At 56.7% G+C, this 18,925-nt stretch overlaps 1 protein-coding gene across 1 annotated transcript in view; it reads right to left on the bottom strand.

The window, feature by feature from the left end:
• AGBL4 (AGBL carboxypeptidase 4) overlaps positions 1 to 18,925 on the bottom strand; it is a 2,799,905-nt gene that overhangs the window by 946,040 nt on the left and 1,834,940 nt on the right. The window lies entirely within an intron of this gene.

Genomic DNA, 18,925 nt, shown 5'->3' with positions numbered 1-18,925 from the left:
CCACCCCCCAGCCACCAGGGGCAGCCTCCACCAGGCCCGCACACATGTCTCCACCACCCCCACCCCCCAGCAGTGCAGGGGCAGCCTCCACCAGGCCCCCACTCATGTCTCCCACCACCCCCACCCCCCAGCCACCAGGGGTAGCCTCCACCAGGCCCCCACTCATGTCTCCCATCACCCCCACCCCCCAGCAGTGCAGGGGCAGCCTCCACCAGGCCCCCACTCATGTCTCCCACCACCCCCACCCCCCAGCCACCAGGGGCAGCCTCCACCAGGCCCCCACTCATGTCTCCCTGCACCCCCACCCCCAGCAGTGCAGGGGCAGCCTACACCAGGCCCCCACTCATGTCCCCCTGCACCCCCCAGCAGTGCAGGGGCAGCCTCCACCAGGCTCCACTCATGTCCCCCTGCACCCCCGCCCCCCAGCCACCAGGGGCAGCCTCCACCAGGCCCCCACTCATGTCCCCTATCACCCCCACCCCCCAGCAGTGCAGGGGCAGCCTCCACCAGGCCCCCACTCATGTCTCCCACCATCCCCACCCCCCAGCAGTGCAGGGGCAGCCTCCACCAGGCCCCCACTCATGTCTCCCACCACCCCCACCCATCAGCCACCAGGGACAGCCTCCACCAGGCCCCCACTCATGTCTCCCACCACCCCCACCCCCCAGCCACCAGGGGCAGCCTCCACCAGGCCCCCACTCATGTCTCCCATCACCCCCCCCCCCCAGCAGTGCAGGGGCAGCCTCCACCAGGCCCCCACTCATGTCTCCCACCACCCCCAGCCACCAGGGGCAGCCTCCACCAGGCCCCCACTCATGTCTCCCTGCACCCCCACCCCCCAGCAGTGCAGGGGCAGCCTCCACCAGGCCCCCACTCATGTCTCCCACCACCCCCACCCCCCAGCAGTGCAGGGGCACCCTCGACCAGGCCCCCAAACATGACCAACTCATGTCTCCCTGCACCCCCACCCCCCAGCCACCAGGGGCAGCCTCAACCAGGCCCCCACCCATGTCTACCACCACCCCCACCCCCCAGCAGTGCAGGGGCACCCTCCACCAGGCCCCCACCCATGTCTACCACCACCCCCACCCCCCAGCGGTGCAGGGGCAGCCTACACCAGGCCCCCACTCATGTCTCCCTGCACCCCCACCCCCCAGCAGTGCAGGGGCAGCCTCCACCAGGCCCTCACTCATGTCCACCAACACCCCCACCCCCCAGCAGTGCAGGGGCAGCCTCCACCAGGCCCCCACTCATGTCCACCACCACCCCCACCCCCCAGCCACCAGGGGCACCCTCCACCAGGCCCCCACTCATGTCTCCCACCACCCCCACCCCCCAGCGGTGCAGGGGCAGCCTACACCAGGCCCCCACTCATGTCTCCCTGCACCCCCACCCCCCAGCATTGCAGGGGCAGCCTCCACCAGGCCCCCACTCATGTCCACCACCACCCCCACCCCCGAGCCACCAAGGGCACCCTCAACCAGGCCCCCACACATGTCTACTTCCACCCCCACCCCTCAGCCACCAGGGGCAGCCTCCACCAGGCCCCCACACATGTCCCCCTGCACCCCCACCCCCTAGCCGTGCGATTTGCCTGGGTACGTATACTACGGGGTGCGTGGGAAGTCGTGTGTTTCGGGGTGCGCGGGAAGTTCCACACGCGTTTAGCCTGGGTACGTGTACTACGGGGTGCGCGGGAAGTTCCACATGCGATTAGCCTGGGTAGGTGTACTATGGGGTGCGCGGGAAGTTCCACACGCGATTAGCCTGGGTAAGTGTACTACGGGGTGCGCGGGAAGTTCCACAAGTGACTGGGCCTGTGAGAGTGGGGTACGTGTATTCCAGGGGTGGGCAGGAATATTTACTCGCGACTGGGCCTCGGAGAGCGTGCTACATGTATTCCTGGGGTGGGCGGGAAGATTCACACGTTCACCTACGACGCGCAGAAAAATAAAAGGTCCAATCCTGAAACACGTACGCCAGCAAGAAGCAGGCGTACGTCGACCCGCGCAGCATAAAAGTGCACGCAAACAACAAACAAGCTCAGACGCCAGGATGAATATACCGTTCCTAGCAGCAGTGGCCGTGGGTTACCAAAGGAGGAGGAGGAGGATAGTGAGGGACCGAATTTTCACTCCCAGAACCAGCCTTTTTGGGATGCCTGATGACCCGGTGCATGGGAGGTACAGGTTTCCACCACACATAATACTGGACCTGGTCAGTGAGTGGGAGGATGACCTCACATTACCCACCCTGTGCTCCCAAGCACTCAGCCCCCTGGAGAAGGTCCTCAATGTACTGCACTTCTTGGCCACAGGATCATTTCAGCGGACAAGTGCCATAGTGGGTAGGGTGTCACAGGCCACGCAGTCATGCTGCCTACACCAGGTCTTGAACATCATCACTGCACGCCCATCAGTCCCTAGGCACATATACCTGCCCAGGACACCTGCAGAAAGGCAGGCTGCCGCCCTCGATTTCTACGGTGTGGCACAATTCCCAAAAGTGCTAGGTGCCATTGACTGCACCCATGTGGCACTACGTCCCCCCAGGGCATCTGAGCACATCTATAGGAACCGCAAGCACTGGCATTCCGTCAACGTGCAGGTAGTATGTAATGCCAAGGGAATCATCACCTCAGTATATCTATCCAGGGTCCACCCACGACAGCTTCATTTACCGAATGTCTACCCTAAAACGGGACCTAGAAGCTGGGCGGCATGGCGATACATGGCTGCTTGGTGAGTATGAATGTCACTGCACATGCATGCATGTCAGATGCAGAGTTATGTCACTACCCCACTAATGATACCCATCACCTCCTCACCAGGGGAGAGTGCCTACCCTCTGAGCACCCACATGATGACGCCAATTCGGAACCCCATCACGCCTCCAGAGGTAAGATACAACACAGCCCATACTGCAACCCGGGGCATAGTGGAGCGCGCATTCGGAGTGCTCAAGTCACGCTTTCGCTCCCTTGACCGTTCTGGTGGGCAGCTGTTATATGCGCCCCCAGTAGTGTGCAGGATCATAGTGGCAGCATGTGTCCTGCACAATGTTGCAACACGCTGGGGCCTGGCTGTGGACATGGTGGTGCCCCCACATCCCCAACCACATGCACGCCCGCTGCGCATGGGAGGGGAGAGGGCACGGAGTGAGGCAGCCCATACGCAGCTGGTGGCTAATTACTTCACATAGAAATCACACCCCAGTGGAGTGCACACAGCCCTGGCACATACCATCTGATAAGCAATGATGACTCGACCTGATAATTAAGACGAACAAATGGACAGTAAACTGTCAGAACCATAGCAGCCTGAGATTGTTCATGTGGAAGTGTCACAATGTGTGCATCCCTACCTACACAAACACCACCAATGCAGTGTCATCAAAAGACACACTTCCATGCTGCAGAAATGAATACCCACTCGCAAAATACTACATGAAAACAGTGCCATGTCACCCAACCCCTCCCCAGCATGGCCACACAACACACCATGGCATGTCATGCAATGTGAGAGGAAACAAATTAATCCCCACAACATGCCCCAAGTGTCACCAGCTACAGTGTCCCTAATGGAAACATGGCCACACATGAAATGCTCACAGTAATGCAGGACCTACAACACACATTACCAAATACTTACCAAGAATACCAATCTCCTACACAACCTCCAACCTACCTTAAACATGACATTACAGACTTAAAAATTTGCTAGCCTCACTACCTGATGATGCCAGCACTCCGAACACTTCCAAGTATACAGTGTTAGCGCCACGCAAGTGTGTAGGTGCACTGCTTACAACATGGACTCCAGTTCCAAGGTAGACCGCATTGTGAAGACATGAGGAATGGACCTGCAAATTAGGAGGATGAGATGGATGCAGAGGCACATATCAATACACCATGCAGTGTACAATACAACAACAAAATGCACTATGAATGTATACACAGTATTGACTACAGACTGCCCACACATCGAATGGGAGTCCAATGTCACCATGTACGTCAATGTCACTTGGGCACACCTTTTGCAAGCCCATGGAAACGGGAAGCAGGAGGGGTGTGTGTCACAAAAACCCAAGCATCTGAACCAAATTCATGACAAGCCTGCATGTGCCCAGCCACAATGCAGCGTATGCCCACTGAGACACACAAGGCAACACACTGTCCCAAAAAAAAAAAAAAAAAAAAAAAGAAAACAAAAATGGCCATTAATGGGCCCGGGGGGGTGGCAGAGACCACCCAGGAGGTCCGAGCCAGGGTGCACACCAAAACCCACCTGTGTGGATCTTGCAAAAAAAAAACACCTCCATGGGCTCATGGCCTACACGGCTACCCTATTGTGGGAGTATCACTGCTGTCGCTCTCCTCACCCTCTGCAGCTGCATCAGGAGGTGGTGGCACTATAGGAGGCAGCCCACGCAAAGCCCTAGTCTGTTCCTCCATGGCTGCAAGCATGCGGGTGTGGTAGGTCTCGTTCTGGAGGATAAGTGTGCAGAGGTCCCCATGCAACAACTCACAGGATGCCCGGACCTCTGCCCTAGTTGCCTGCATCTCAGCTGAGAGCGTACGTGTGAGACGCTCCAGCTGCTGTTCTGTCCTTCTGTTTGTTGAAGCCTCAAGCTCAACAAGAGTCGTCCTGAGGTGAAGGAGTTCCACCCTCAGGGCTTCCCTGTGGCCCTGGGACTCTATGGAAATGGCTTCCTGCAAAGTTGCCAGTGCCGCCCGCCTGTCCCTGTCGGACGCCAACATGTCCTCCCTGTGTGACTGGCAGATGGAGTTGGTTGCCTGCTGTAGTCGCTCCATCAGCCTTTCGGGGGGGACAATGGAAGTGGCCACCTTATCCATGGCCTGAGCCATCATCTCTGATGATGCTGCCTGTTGGGTTGCCATACCGTATATGGATTGATCCCATGCGGTATTGCCAGGTGGCTGACAGCCACCACTTCGGCGGGCACCACACCTGTCTGGGGCAAGGCGAACTGTGCCTTGCTGTGCCGGCACTGCCTGAGGCTGCAGGACTGCATTCCCCCTCTGATCTGCTGGCCCAGGAACAGGATCAGATGTCGTGGAGTGTGACCCTGCATCCGTAACCACCAAAGGCGTACCTGCCAACACTGACATCCCCATTGAGGGTTCTAACCCTGGTGCAGGTATGTCGGACAGAACAGAATACCTCCCAGGAACACTCACCTGCGATGGCACATAGGTCTCATCATCCGAATCGACACCTGAATACAGCTCGGGGGAGGTGCAGCCAGAGACACCCCTTGAGAGCACGACCTGCAGCAGTTGTGGGTTCTCACCCACCAGCACACCACGTCCCTCATTGGTGGTCGGTCGGCCCTCAGACCCCTCCTGGGTCTGCACCATCTCCAAAACCCCAGCAGTATCAAGTGCGTCATCCCCTGCAAAGACATAAAAGAAAACAAATGGAAACAGGCATTAGCACTATGGCACACAATTAGGGCTGAGAGGCTACAGAAACAGTACTTGATTGACACATGTCCCACATGACTAAAACCCTCCCATGCATGCACCGTTACTGCGTGTGAAGGGTAGGCAGATGGCACACATTGATGACACCAAGATGGAAGATGAACACATTTGGTGCATGCTGCCTAGCAGTGGCATCACACATTGGCCAGTGATTGGCAGGTCAAATACACATGCCATCACACAGATGGCATGTACCCTAGTCATGAAGTGAAGAGGGAGAGGAGGTCACCAATTGTTCATTCAGTCCAGTTTGCTAATGAAATTGATTTTTTCATTGACATGGTTCAAATGTTTAACCTGCAGCTGCCAGTCCAAAATGGTCCTATAGCAAAGGGACATGACTAAACAAATCATGTCCAGGAAACAAAGCCAGTCCAGTGTACCATAGCCATGTCAGACATGTGACAATAGGACTGAGAAATCCCGAGTAAAAGTGGTGGTATGCAAACAATCTGCCTGAATAAACAGAGGTAAATAAGCAACAATGGTGTGGCAAGATGACACTCCAAGGGCAACTAGCGTGGTGTTGGGCTGGATGTCTAATGTTGGCAGAAGGGATGCTGCTATACCCAAATGCTGGTGCGCAGAATGTATAGGAAGAGGCACATGGGTGACCCAAACCACTCAGGCAAACACACCCTCACCTGGCACCCAAACAGAAGCCCTCCCACACACACCATGCACATGGATGACACACACATGCATGTGCACTCACCGGACAATGCCTCGTAATCTGCCAGTTCTCCCATGCCTTGGATCTGTTCCTCTGTGACGTAGGTCCCAGCAACCTGCTCATGTGGAGTGAGTTCTATGTCGTCTGCTGGAGACCAACCTCCAGTCACTAGAGTTGCGGCATGACTTGAGGCCAGCTTATTCTTTGCCCTGCGCTTCAGGTCATTCCAGCGCTTGTAGCATTCAGTAGCTGTGCACCTCACGATTCCAAGGGCACTTATGATGTCCGCAATGGTCTGCCAGTGTGCCTGACGTTGTGCAGGTGTGGTCTTGGATCCTGCAACAATCACCATTTCGTGGTCATGTGCGGACACATACTCTAGAAGTGCATTCAGTTCGGCCTCATTGAAGCTGGGCTTCCTTGACGGGCCGGACTGTGTAGCCGTGTCTGGGGCATCAGCCTCTACTGGACGAGCACTCTTCCTTTTCCGCTTGGAAGGTGGTGGGGATCCTGAGTGTCCTACACCGCTCTGGACACTAGGGGCAGGAGCCCCGGTGGACTCTGTACTAGGAGTGTGGGATTGCACACTCAGCATGGGAGTTGGTGCAGGCATTAGCTCAAGTGTGATGGTGTCAGGGGGAATGTCAGCATGATGGACTTGGACCGACACTGTCCTGGCTGGGTGTGTGAGAGGTGGGGTGGATGGAGCCACAGCTGCCCCTGCAGCCTCCCCAGCCTGCCTACGCGGGGCTGCAGATGACCTAGCTGCCCCTGATCCACGTGGCCTGATGACACCAATGTTCACCGGTGCACGTGGCCTAGACCTGCTGACCTGGAAGTCAGCCATGGAGTCACCCTGTGCCAGGTCTGGTTCCACAGTGGGCTGGTCCAACAAGGGCTGAGCATGGATGGTGTCAGCCACGTTAACCTCAACCGGGGGGGGCATGGGTGTCCCTGACTGCTCCTTCACACATGGGGGGCTAGGGGCACCCTGCAAGTCACGGCCACGTCCCCTACCGGATCCACCACGGCCACCACTTGGGGCTCGCCCACCTTTGCCACCCTTACGGCTTGTTCGCCTCCCAGCCATGGCACTGATGTTATTGTGCGTATGGGAGTCGATGTGAACTACTGTCCTGGGCAATTGGGAGTCAAAGGGGTTGGGTACAGATGGCAATCGTACCCTAGTGCTCTAGCAAGGCTGTACGTCACCCCTGGGGAAAGATGACTGGTCACGCAACGCACAGGCACCCCAAAAAAGGGAAGTAAGGTGCACACAACCCCTCCTAGACCACGTGCGTGGAAAAATAAACCTGCACTACGCCGTGGCACCCAGAAACACAAGAATGAACGTATGCATGTTACACGCAGCCTAGAATGACCTCTGAAGGGGTACGCGACACACGGGGCAAGCACAGATGTGAAATACGTGCGCGACTCAACGTCTGCCAGGAACAAAAGCATGAAAAATATGCGCGTGTGCGCGTTGGCAACACCCCTGCCAAAAGAAGAATTGTACGCTGTCTGAGGAGACAGGACAACAGTAGAAGGGAACGCTGTTTGAGGAAACAGACCCAGGAAAAAAAGGAAAAGAGAAAAAGCTGTCAGAGGTAACAGGGAGTACGAACTGGAAACGCCGTGAAGTAAATCGCGTGTGAACCGACAAGAAGTACAGATTTCACCCACTCGCTCTCCACGAAAAGCACGTACAAGGAAATGGCGTTCTACATGTACCTTTTATACACACGTCACATACGCGCATACGCGATGAGGCCATTTCCACCAATTACGCGCTTTGACACTCGGACGTGTATCTCTTTTTTTTTACACGCGCCATTCTCTCCGGCCATGCGTGTGATGTCACAGCTGCGCATGGGGGCCTTTGGGCCAATGAAATTGCGTATGCGTGCAGACGCGCTTACGCGCTAAGGGCCTTTCCTCGAATTACACGCAGACGTGCAGGACTTTTCACGTGCCAAATCACTCCGTATCAAGCTGGCCAAGCGTAAGCACACGGAAGACCACGCTCCTGTCCAGAAAGCCGATTTACTGACCCCAGAGCCCCGAGCATGCTCCCACCTGCCATCTGCTGCTGCCTGACTGCCTGCTGCCCATGTGGCCTGCCATTTGCTGCCTGCACATCAGCCAGGGGTGCTGTTGCTGTGACCACCCCTGCTGGAACCGAAGACTCCCGACTGGGATTCCATCGCTCCACAGCCCAGCCCCAGGACCCAGTTGCCCACCCACTCCTGCCTCTGGGGTTGTCATGTCGGGCACTGCAACATCTGGCACCACTGACAACCCCCGGCCAGAGAGGCAGAGGGGCACCATCTTCAGTGCCAGGGAAGTTGGTGTCCTGGTGGAACAAGTCCTGGGACAGTATGATGCCCTCTACGGAAGTGTGCGCGCTGACAAGGAAGGACGGACTCGGATCTGGACGGACATCATGACTGCCATCAATGCGGAGGGGGTGGCAGTCAACGACTTCCAACATGTCAAGAAGCGCTGGGAGGACTTCAGGTCCAGGACCCTGAACAAGGCCCGGCGCCTCTTGAAGGCAGCGGATGCTAAGGGGCGCCGGGGCCACTTGTCAGAAGATCAGATGAGGGTCCTGGAATGCATATCCCCAGCGCTCCATGTCCATCCAGGTCCTTGAGAGGCAGACCCGTCTGGAGTCGAGCAGTAAGTGTACATGCATCATGATTGTAAGCTGGCCGTGTGGTGATGTGCCACTAGTGTGCCGGTTGCACATCTCTTTGTATGGGGCCGAGTATGGGTGGGGGTGTACAGGACCGTGAGGCTAACACATGCGAACGCTGTCATGAGTGAATACATGGATGGTGCTTGTGTGTGTAGGCTTGCATGCCAAATGCAGTTGTGTGGGCACACATGTTTGTATGAATGTGTATGTAAGTAGGCATGTCCGTGATGTCATGCATGTATGTTTTCAGCTGCATGTATCAGCACTGTGTACATGGGCATGTGTGGGTATTTGACAAGGGTGCAACAGTGATGCAACATGGATGCATGTGACAGCGGGATGTGGAAGCCTGATTGGCAGATGTGACATGGATGCCCATCGGAACACTGCGACAGTTGGCTGAAGTGTACACATGCATGCAAGTGTGGTGGTGTGCGTGCATGTGTAGTGCACTCCCTGTGTTGCATGTGATGTCTGGCTCACCTTTGCCTGCTCATGCTGTTGTATGTTTATGGATGGTGCTGGCAGTTGTGATGTGGCTGTGGTATGGCTCATGTGTGCATGTAGAAATGACATGTGTGTTGCCAATTGTGATGCCATGTCTGAGGTTTGCCAATGCCACTCATGTGCAACTGTCATGTGTGTATGTGTCCATTGTACAGTGCCCTGATGCCTGTGTTTTATTTCTCCCTGTCTGCAGCGTCAACTGATGAAGAGGGCGGAGAAGGTGCTGTGGAGCACAGCGGCGGGGATCACACCACCAGCCGGAGACGCAAGGCCCGGCTCCCCTCCCAGGTTGTGATCTCGTCGGGGAGTGAGGAGTCCGGTACCGCGTCCCAGGCCGCAGCTGCCAGGGGAAGGTCCTCGAGGCAGAGGTCGGAGTTGGACACCTCGGCAGCAGAAGGGGCAGCTGGGACCCCACAAGGCCCAACGGGGGAAGATGGCACAGAGTCATCCAGGTTGGTGGGGGGTTTGGTCGAGGAGGAGGCCGTGCAAGCAACAGAGACGGGGTCTGGAGGTGGGGATTCCACTGTTGCTAGTGGTGCAGTGCAGGACCAGGGACAGGAGGCAGCACAGGTCGCCGCGGAGGTGCCTGTGTGCAATCCTGTCCCTGATCCTGTCACTGCATCATCTTGCACCAGCAGGGATGCCTACGTCCAGACCCGTTTTCAGGCAGGGGATGAGCTCACGACAACTGGCCTTCCTCTGCCTGCGGACGTGGCTATCCGGGTCCGGGTTGAGCCTGTCCTGATTGGTGTGGCGTTGCGTCAACGGGCCATGCGAGGTGACCTGCCGTCTTTTCATGAGGAGACTGCACGTCATCTCGAATGGCTCGTTGACCGCGTCGGTCTACTGGGACAGGTCACCCAGGCCGGATTCCTCCGTTTGATGGGGCTTGCTCAGACCCCCTCCTCAACTGAACCCCCTATGCACCAGTCGTCCTCCGTGCCATCTTCCCACCCATTAGTCACCTGGGTGCCCTGTGGAGCTGCCTCTTACGGTGCGGCCAGGCTGGTGGAGAAGGCATCCCTGCCACAGTCGGGAGTCGGACGTCCAGCAGGGGTGGCCACATCAACGACTGCAACCCAGCCAGCGGAGGATGTGCAGGCAGCAGGAGGCAGTGCACTGGCAGAGGCGCAGCAGCAGCAGCAACGTGGTGGGAGCCATGATGGCTCGGGGCCTTCGACATCGGAGGGGTAGGCATCGGCCAGAGGGCAGGAGGACCCAGGACGGGAAGTGTCTTCCGTGTGGCAGCAGCTGGGCCACGCCATAGATGCGGAGCGCCAGGGGGCAGAAGAGGCACGGCTCACGATGGCCAGGGCGGAGAACTCCATGCGGAGGGCCCTGAGGCGGGCCGAGTGCCTCGAGGCAATCCGCAGGGAGTTTGGGGGGAACATGTGGACGGCCCTGCGGACCCTCTGGGCCATGGAGGAGGAGCGCCTCCGGGACATTGAGCGGGAGTTCGATGATGCCCTGGCCCGGAACATCCCGAAGTGAGCTGTCGGACTAGCCTGCTGCCCTTGTAAATAGTTCTGTAGTTAGTGTTAGGTTTCCTTTGGTTTAGCATTATTTTTGGACCTTTTGGACAATGGGCTAGATTTTTGTATATATTCTTTTTATTTTAGGTAGTGTTATTAGATAGGTTTCATTTCTTCTGTTGGGATCATGGACTCTGGATTGTTTATCTGTATATACTTGACTTTGGATTTTCATTTTTTCTTTATGATTTCCCCATGGAGCAATGGTTTTCGATTTTAATTTTCCATTGGATTTACTTTTGTGGACTTTGGACACCTTTCGGTTGCATTATGATTTGTGGTTTTGCATTATTTCACGTACCTGTTTGTTTTTGTTTAAAATAATTTCCATTATTGTTTTTTTATTTTTGGTTCAATTTATGTTGCGTTTAATACATATTTTTCTTCAAACTTCAATGTGTAGTATCATCTCATTGGTTTCATGCATATCATGATATGTGTTTTGACATTCACTGACACCCATTGGGTGTATGTGAGGGACATGTGTTCATTTCCAAACTTGCAATTGTGGTTATATCATGTTTTTGCCATTTCTAACTGGGTGGATGCAGTACTCAGGTGGGTGTTTGGCATTTGAGGCTGACCATAAGGACCGGGGATCTAGATTGTGTTGACATGTTGGCTGGGGGACATGAGTGTGGGCCTGGTGGAGGCTGCCCCTGCACTGCTGGGGGGTGGGGGTGGTGGGAGACATGAGTGGGGGCCTGGTGGAGGCTGCCCCTGCACTGCTGTGGGGTGGGGTTGGTGGGAGACATGAGTGGGGGCCTGGTGGAGGCTGCCACAGCACTGCTGGGGGGTGGGGGTGATAGGGGACATGAGTGGGGGCCTGGTGGAGGCTGCCCCTGGTGGCAGGGGGTGGGGGTGATGGGAGACATGAGTGGGGGCCTGGTGGAGGCTGCCCCTGCACTGCTGGGGTGTGGGGGTGGTGGGAGACATGAGTGGGGGCCTGGTGGAGGCTGCCCCTGCTCTGCTGGGGGGTGGGGGTGATAGGGGACATGAGTGGGGGCCTGGTGGAGGCGGCCCCTGCACTGCTGGGGGGTGGGGGTGATAGGGGACATGGGTGGGGGCCTGGTGGAGGCTGCCCCTGGTGGCTGGGGGGTGGGGGTGATGGGAGACATGAGTGGGGGCCTGGTGGAGGCTGCCCCTGGTGGCTGGGGGGTGGGGTGGAGGGAGACATGAGTGGGGGCCTGGTGGAGGCTGCCCCTGGTGGCTGGGGGGTGGGGGTGCAGGGAGACATGAGTGGGGGCCTGGTGGAGGCTGCCCCTGCATTGCTGGGGGGTAGGGGTGATAGGGGACATGAGTGGGGGCCTGGTGGAGGCTGCCCCTGCACCGCTGGGGGGTGGGGGTGATGGGAGACATGGGTGGGGGCCTGGTGGAGGTTGCCCCTGCACTGCTGGGGGGTGGGGGTGATGGGAGACATGAGTGAGGGCCTGGTGGAGGCTGCCCCTGGTGGCTGGGGGGTGGGGGTGCAGGGAGACATGAGTTGGTTGGACATGAGTGGGGGCCTGGTGGAGGCTGCCCCTGCCTGGTGGAGGCTGCCCCTGCACTGCTGGGGGGTGGGGGTGATAGGGGACATGAGTGGGGGCCTTGTGGAGGCTGCCCCTGCACTGCTGGGAGGTGGGGGTGGTGGGAGACATGGGTGGGGGCCTGGTGGAGGCTGCCCCTGCACTGCTGGGGGGTGGGGGTGGTGAGAGACATGAGTGGGGGCATGGTGGAGGCTGCCCCTGCACTGCTGGGTGGTGGGGGTGGTGGGAGACATGAGTGGGGACCTGGTGGAGGCTGCCCCTGCACTGCTGGGGGGTGGGGGTGGTGGGAGACATGAGTGGGGGCCTGGTGGAGGCTGCCCCTGCACTGCTGGGTGGTGGGGGTGGTGGGAGACATGAGTGGGGGCCTGGTGGAGGCTGCCCCTGCACTGCTGGCGGGTGGGGGTGGTGGGAGACATGAGTGGGGGCCTGGTGGAGGCTGCCCCTGCACTGCTTGGGGGTGGGGGTGGTGGGAGACATGAGTGGGGGCCTGGTTGGAGGCTGCCCCTGCACTGCCCGGGGGGTGGGGGTGGTGGGAGACATGAGTGGGGGCCTGGTGGAGGTTGCCCCTGCACTGCTGGGGGGTGGGGGTGGTGGGAGACATGAGTGGGGGCCTGGTGGAGGCTGCCCCTGCACTGCTGGGGGAGGTGGTAGGGGACATGAGTGGGGGCCTGGTGGAGGCTGCCCCTGGTGGCTGGGGGGTGGGGGTGATGGGAGACATGAGTGGGGGCCTGGTGGAGGCTGCCCCTTGTGGCTCGGGGGTGGGGGTGCAGAGAGACATGAGTTGGACATGAGTGGGGGCCTGGTGGAGGCTGCCCCTGCACTGCTGGGGGGTGGGGATGATAGGGGACATGAGTGGGATCCTGGTGGAGGCTGCCCCTGGTGGCTGGGGGGTGGGGGTGGTGGGAGACATGAGTGGGGGCCTGGTGGAGGCTGCCCCTGCACTGCTGGGGGGTGGGGGTGGTGGGAGACATGAGTGGGGGCCTGGTGGAGGCTGATCCTGCACTGGTGGGGGGTGGGGGTGGTGGGAGACATGAGTGGGGGCCTGGTGGAGGCTGCCCCTGAACTGCTGGGGGGTGGGGGTGATAGGGGACATGAGTGGGGGCCTGGTGGAGGCTGCCCCTGGTGGCTGGGGTGTGGGGGTGATGGGAGACATGAGCGGGGGCCTGGTGGAGGCTGCCCCTGGTGGCTGGGGGGTGGGGGTGCAGGGAGACATGAGTGGGGGCCTGGTGGAGGCTGCCCCTGGTGGCTGAGGGGTGGGGGTGCAGGGAGACATGAGTGGGGGCCTGGTGGAGGCTGCCCCTGTACTGCTGGGGGGTGGGGGTGATGGGGGACATGAGTGGGGGCCTGGTGGAGGCTGCCCCTGCACTGCTGGGGGGTGGGGGTGATGGGAGATATGAGTGGGGGCCTGGTGGAGGCTGCCCCTGGTGGCTGGGGCGTGGGGGTGATGGGAGACATGAGTGGCGGCCTGGTGGAGGCTGCCCCTGGTGGCTGGGGGGTGGGGGTGCAGGGAGACATGAGTGGGGGCCTGGTGGAGGCTGCCCCTGCACTGCTGGGGGGTGGGGGTGATAGGGGACATGAGTGGGGGCCTGGTCGAGGCTGCCCCTGGTGGCTGGGTGGTGGGGGTGTTGGGAGACATGAGAGGGGGCCTGGTGGAGGCTGCCCCTGGTGGCTGGGGGGGCTGCAGGGAGACATGAATGGGGGCCTGGTGGAGGCTGCCCCTGGTGGCTGTGGTGTGGGGGTGGTGGGAGACATGAGTGGGGGCCTGGTGGATGCTGCCCCTGCACTGCTGGGGGGTGGGGGTGGTGGGAGACATGAGTGGGGGCCTGGTGGAGGCTGCCCCTGCACTGCTGGGGGGTGGGGGTGGTGGGAGACATGAGTGGGGGCCTGGTGGAGGCTGCCCCTGAACTGCTGGGGGGTGGGGGTGGTGGGAGACATGAGTGGGGGCCTGGTGGAGGCTGCCCCGGTGGCTGGGGGGTGGGGTTGATGGGAGATATGAGTGGGGGCCTAGTGGAGGCTGCCCCTGGTGGCTGGGGCGTGGGGGTGATGGGAGACATGAGTGGCAGCCTGGTGGAGGCTGCCCCTGGTGGCTGGGGGGTGGAGGTGCAGGGAGACATGAGTGGGGGCCTGGTGGAGGCTGCCCCTGGTGGCTGGGGGGTGGGGGTGCAGGGAGAAATGAGTGGGGGCCTCGTGGAGGCTGACCCTGCACTGCTGGGGGGTGGGGGTGATAGGGGACATGAGTGGGGGCCTGGTGGAGGCTGTCCCTGCACTGCTGGGGGGTGGGCGTGATATTGGACATGAGTGGGGGCCTGGTGGAGGCTGCCCCTGGTGGCTGGGGGGTTTGGGTGCAGGGAGACATGAGTGAGGGCCTGGTGGAGGCTGCCCCTGCACTGCTGGTGGGTGGGGGTGGGAGACATGAGTGGGGGCCTGGTGGAGGCTGCCCCTGCACTGCTGGGGGGTCGGGGTGATAGGGGACATGAGTGGGGGCCTGGTGGAGGCTGCCCCTGGTGGCTGGGGGGTGGGGGTTGTGGGAGACATGAGTGGGGGCCTGGTGGAGGCCGCCCCTGCACTGCTGGGGGGTGGGGGTGCAGGGAGATATGGGTGGGGGCCTGGTGGAGGCTGCCCCTGCTGGCTGGGGATGCAGGGGGACATGCGTTGGTGGGCAAGGTGACATGTGGGTTGGCTGGGGGTCATGGCCATGGTGGATGGGGTGCCTGCAGGACATGTGCAGGGTAGGCCCCTGTGGTGTGGGCCACCTGCAGGGGCCGTGGAGGGTGTAGAGGGAACACCTGGGAGGACCCACACGTGCAATTCACGTGTGGTGCTCCCCGCGCACCCCTGTAATACACGTACCCTGATGGAATCGCGTGTGATACTTCCTGCGCACCCCTGAAATACACCTACTCTGCTGCTTTTGCGTGTGATACTTCCCGCGCACCCCTCGAATACACTTACCCTGATGGAATCGCGTGTGATACTTCCCACGCACCCCTGAAATACACGTACCCTGCTGATTTTGCGTGTGATACTTCCCGCGCACCCCTGAAATACACGTACCCTGCTGCTTTTGCGTGTGATACTTCCCGTGCACCCCTGGAATACATGTACCCTGCTGTTTTTGTGTGTGATACTTCCCGCGCACCCCTGGAATACACGTACCCTGATGGAATCACGTGTGATACTTCCCGCGCACCCCTGAGATACACGTACCCTGCTGCTTTTGCGTGTGATACTTCCCGCGCACCCCTGACATACACGTACCCTGCTGCTTTTGCGTGTGTTACTTCCCGCGCACCCCTGGAATACACGTACCCTGATGGAATCGCGTGTGATACTTCCCGCGCACCCCTGAAATACACGTACCCTGCTGCTTTTGCGTGCGATACTTCCCGTGCACCCCTGGAATACACATACCCTGCTGTTTTTGCGTGTGATACTTCCCGCGCACCCCTGGAATACACGTACCCTGATGGAATCGCGTGTGATACTTCCCGCGCACCCCTGAGATACACGTACCCTGCTGCTTTTGCATGTGATACTTCCTGCGCACCCCTGAAATACACATACCTTGCTGCTTTTGCGTGTGTTACTTCCCACGCACTCCTGATGCACACGTACAGAGGACAATCGCGTGTGGAACTTCCCACGAACCACTGAAATACACGTTCCCCGCTTGGCGTTTGCTGTTTGCCAGCCCTGTGAACTGGTCCAGGGTTAGCGCAGCCCTTTGCAATGATTTGTGGATTTTGAAGGCTTTTCCTTTGCGCAAGGTTGTTCTTGGGGGTGTAACTGGCGCTGCTGCAGGGTCGCTGCACCACTCTACGCCACGGCTGGTTTCGGAGGCTAAAATCCATGAATACGCTGTGCGATGAAAAGGATTTTTTCGCACGCGGCTGGCGCAGTGTATCGCACGGGGACACTGTGTGCCAGCCGCGTGCGCCATTTTTGTGCGAATTTCTATGAATTACCCTGCAGGTTGTTCCTCGTTTGAGGCCAAACATATTGATGAATTGAACAGCAATATCCCAAAAATCAATCAAACAAAGAAAAAGGGGTCACAACAGCAAACTGGTAGTAACGATATGGAGGCCAGCAAATTGCCCTTGGCAAAGAGGAAGCCCATATATAGGGGGGGATAACCCCAAAGTCCTCATAAAACATTACCATCTGCCAGTTGAGGAAGGTGTGAAAGTTGCAGAGGAATATCTAAATCTGTGTTTATTATCACCTTACCCAGAGGAAGAGGCAAACACTGAGTGATACGAACCTGGGTATTGAATAATACGCAGCCTGGCACTGGTTACTCTCTCAGGGCCACCCAACATCACTTGCCACAGAAACACCAAGTTTGACATAGTTTTTATGCTTACAAGGCTTGATACTGATATGCAGAGTTTATTGAAGATAGGTGGTTCAGTGTTTGTAACCCTGGAAGAAAAAGGACAACTGACGTATAACCAAGGGGAGAGATATTTATTGCAAAGAGAAACAATTATGAGAGGACTGAAGGAGGTGGAGAGAACCAAATCTATCTGCGTTTGCCTAGAACGTCTCTTTCAAGCAAACCACTATGTCATTTTAAACAGGCAGAATATTTTAGCCTATTCAAGGATATTCCTAGACTCCATATAATTTTCTCAAGTACAGGTTGGATTTATTTTGGTAAAGCAAACAGATCTATTTTCGTGATTGACCACTTCCCTCTAATTAGATGAGGCTCAATCCTTCATTTCTTTTGGTTGTGACATTAACAGACCATTGGACCAAGACAATCCAGATCAAGTGGACACAACCTTTGGCAGCAAGCCATACCATATTAAGGAAAAGGATGTCCCTATGCATATCCAAGTAAATAAAAAAGGTGTACTACACTTAGAAGAAAGGTTATACATTTAACCAGTATGAATCAGAGAGCAGGGGAAGAGAATATTTGGACAGATGTACATGCCCACTTTAAGATCTATAATTCAAAGCAATGAGTAGCAGACTTAACCTCATTTCTAATTATCTTATGGAACTTGGGGGGACGTTCCCATCTTTTTAATAAATATACTAAAGACTTATTTCAGGAGGAATCTGAAATCTTTCTGCGGGAGATGTGGCTGCAAGACAATTCTTTGTTGGATGGCTATGTGACCTATCATATTCTTGCAGACAAAGGAGTGCTGGATCATCCATATGGGGGCCCATTGATGGCAAATAAGTCCTCTCTTAATTTACATTGTCAACAGTTGGTCACTAGATCAAAGGATTGGTTGGAAGGGGAACTCTCCTACAAACGGACGGGTGACAATATACACCTTGAAAATGTAATCATTGATAGATGTCTGAATCCCCGGTAGGTAAATATCACCAAGTTTAGCATGGCTATATCAGACATTTTGGATTTATGGTATGGGGAGTTTACAGGAGAGATAATAGTGGCAGGATGAGCCATACAGAATGGAGTCCAAAAAAGTGGCAGAAGCATTTCTGAGTTAATGAATGCATGGTGCTTGCATGTAGCCATCTGCATCTGGGTGAAGGTTTTGTGACAGAAACTACTTGGCAGTCTTTCTCTTCTTGCAAAAAAAAAGATGGGATAACATGAAAGGGTGAATTTTCACATTAATTTGATGGCTAGAATATTATTGCTGTATTTTTTTGTTTTTAAATTGGGCTGTTCCCCCAAAGTCCCCTGTATCCCCATGCTTCTAACCCCACCACAAATCACCCCCACCCCTTTCAACCCTTTACCCCCACCCGCTCTGTATTTAGTTTTCATTATTTTTTTCGGTAATATTTCATTAGTTGTTATCTTTTCGGTAACATCACTGGATACAGAGCAGACCATTTGTTTGTTTATTATCTTCCAACCCTTGGCGTTACACAGAATATCATATTGTATATATTGGCCTAAGCCCATTCAGTCTGTGAAGAAAAACGTGTTGCAAAGTTCCGATTTTAGAATGACTTCGCCACCATTTTACGTCCATCCGCCATTTTGATTTCCATTTCAAAGTAACTCTGTGTTCCAAAATGGTGGACAGTGTTTCCCGCTTGTAACTAAGCCGTCCTGCACTTCGTACATTAGTCAATATGTAAATTGTCCGTTGGTCGAAAATTTGGGTTGAGTAAAGAGACCTTGTCCCATTCCTGACTTGTAGACAGAGGTTTGTTTGCGCCAATGAGTCTGATCCACGGACATACATCGACCACAATGTAGAACAAATACTGAACGTGGACACTGGCTGAACTGCATTGTAAAGGATATGTGTTAAGGTTTATTGTTAAATCCAAGAATACACTGTTGCCGTAGTAACTTGTTTGTATGTGAATTGAGGATGATCCATGTGCATATTGTCGGACAAGCCAGAAGTGAACTCGTCACGAACTCTAGACCATGGATTATTAACTTGCAGAGGGGCTGGACATTATAATTGGAAATGTATAAAATGTACAACTGTTTAGACGTCCAGTACCTCTAACTTCTCACACCAAAAG

This window comes from Ambystoma mexicanum, chromosome 1q, assembly GCF_040938575.1.
Source record: "Ambystoma mexicanum isolate Mex_15411 chromosome 1q, UKY_AmexF1_1, whole genome shotgun sequence".
In the NCBI taxonomy this organism is placed as follows: Eukaryota; Metazoa; Chordata; class Amphibia; order Caudata; family Ambystomatidae; genus Ambystoma; species Ambystoma mexicanum.
Note: the sequence above shows the minus strand (reverse complement) of the source record. Positions and strands in the feature narration are given on the sequence as shown.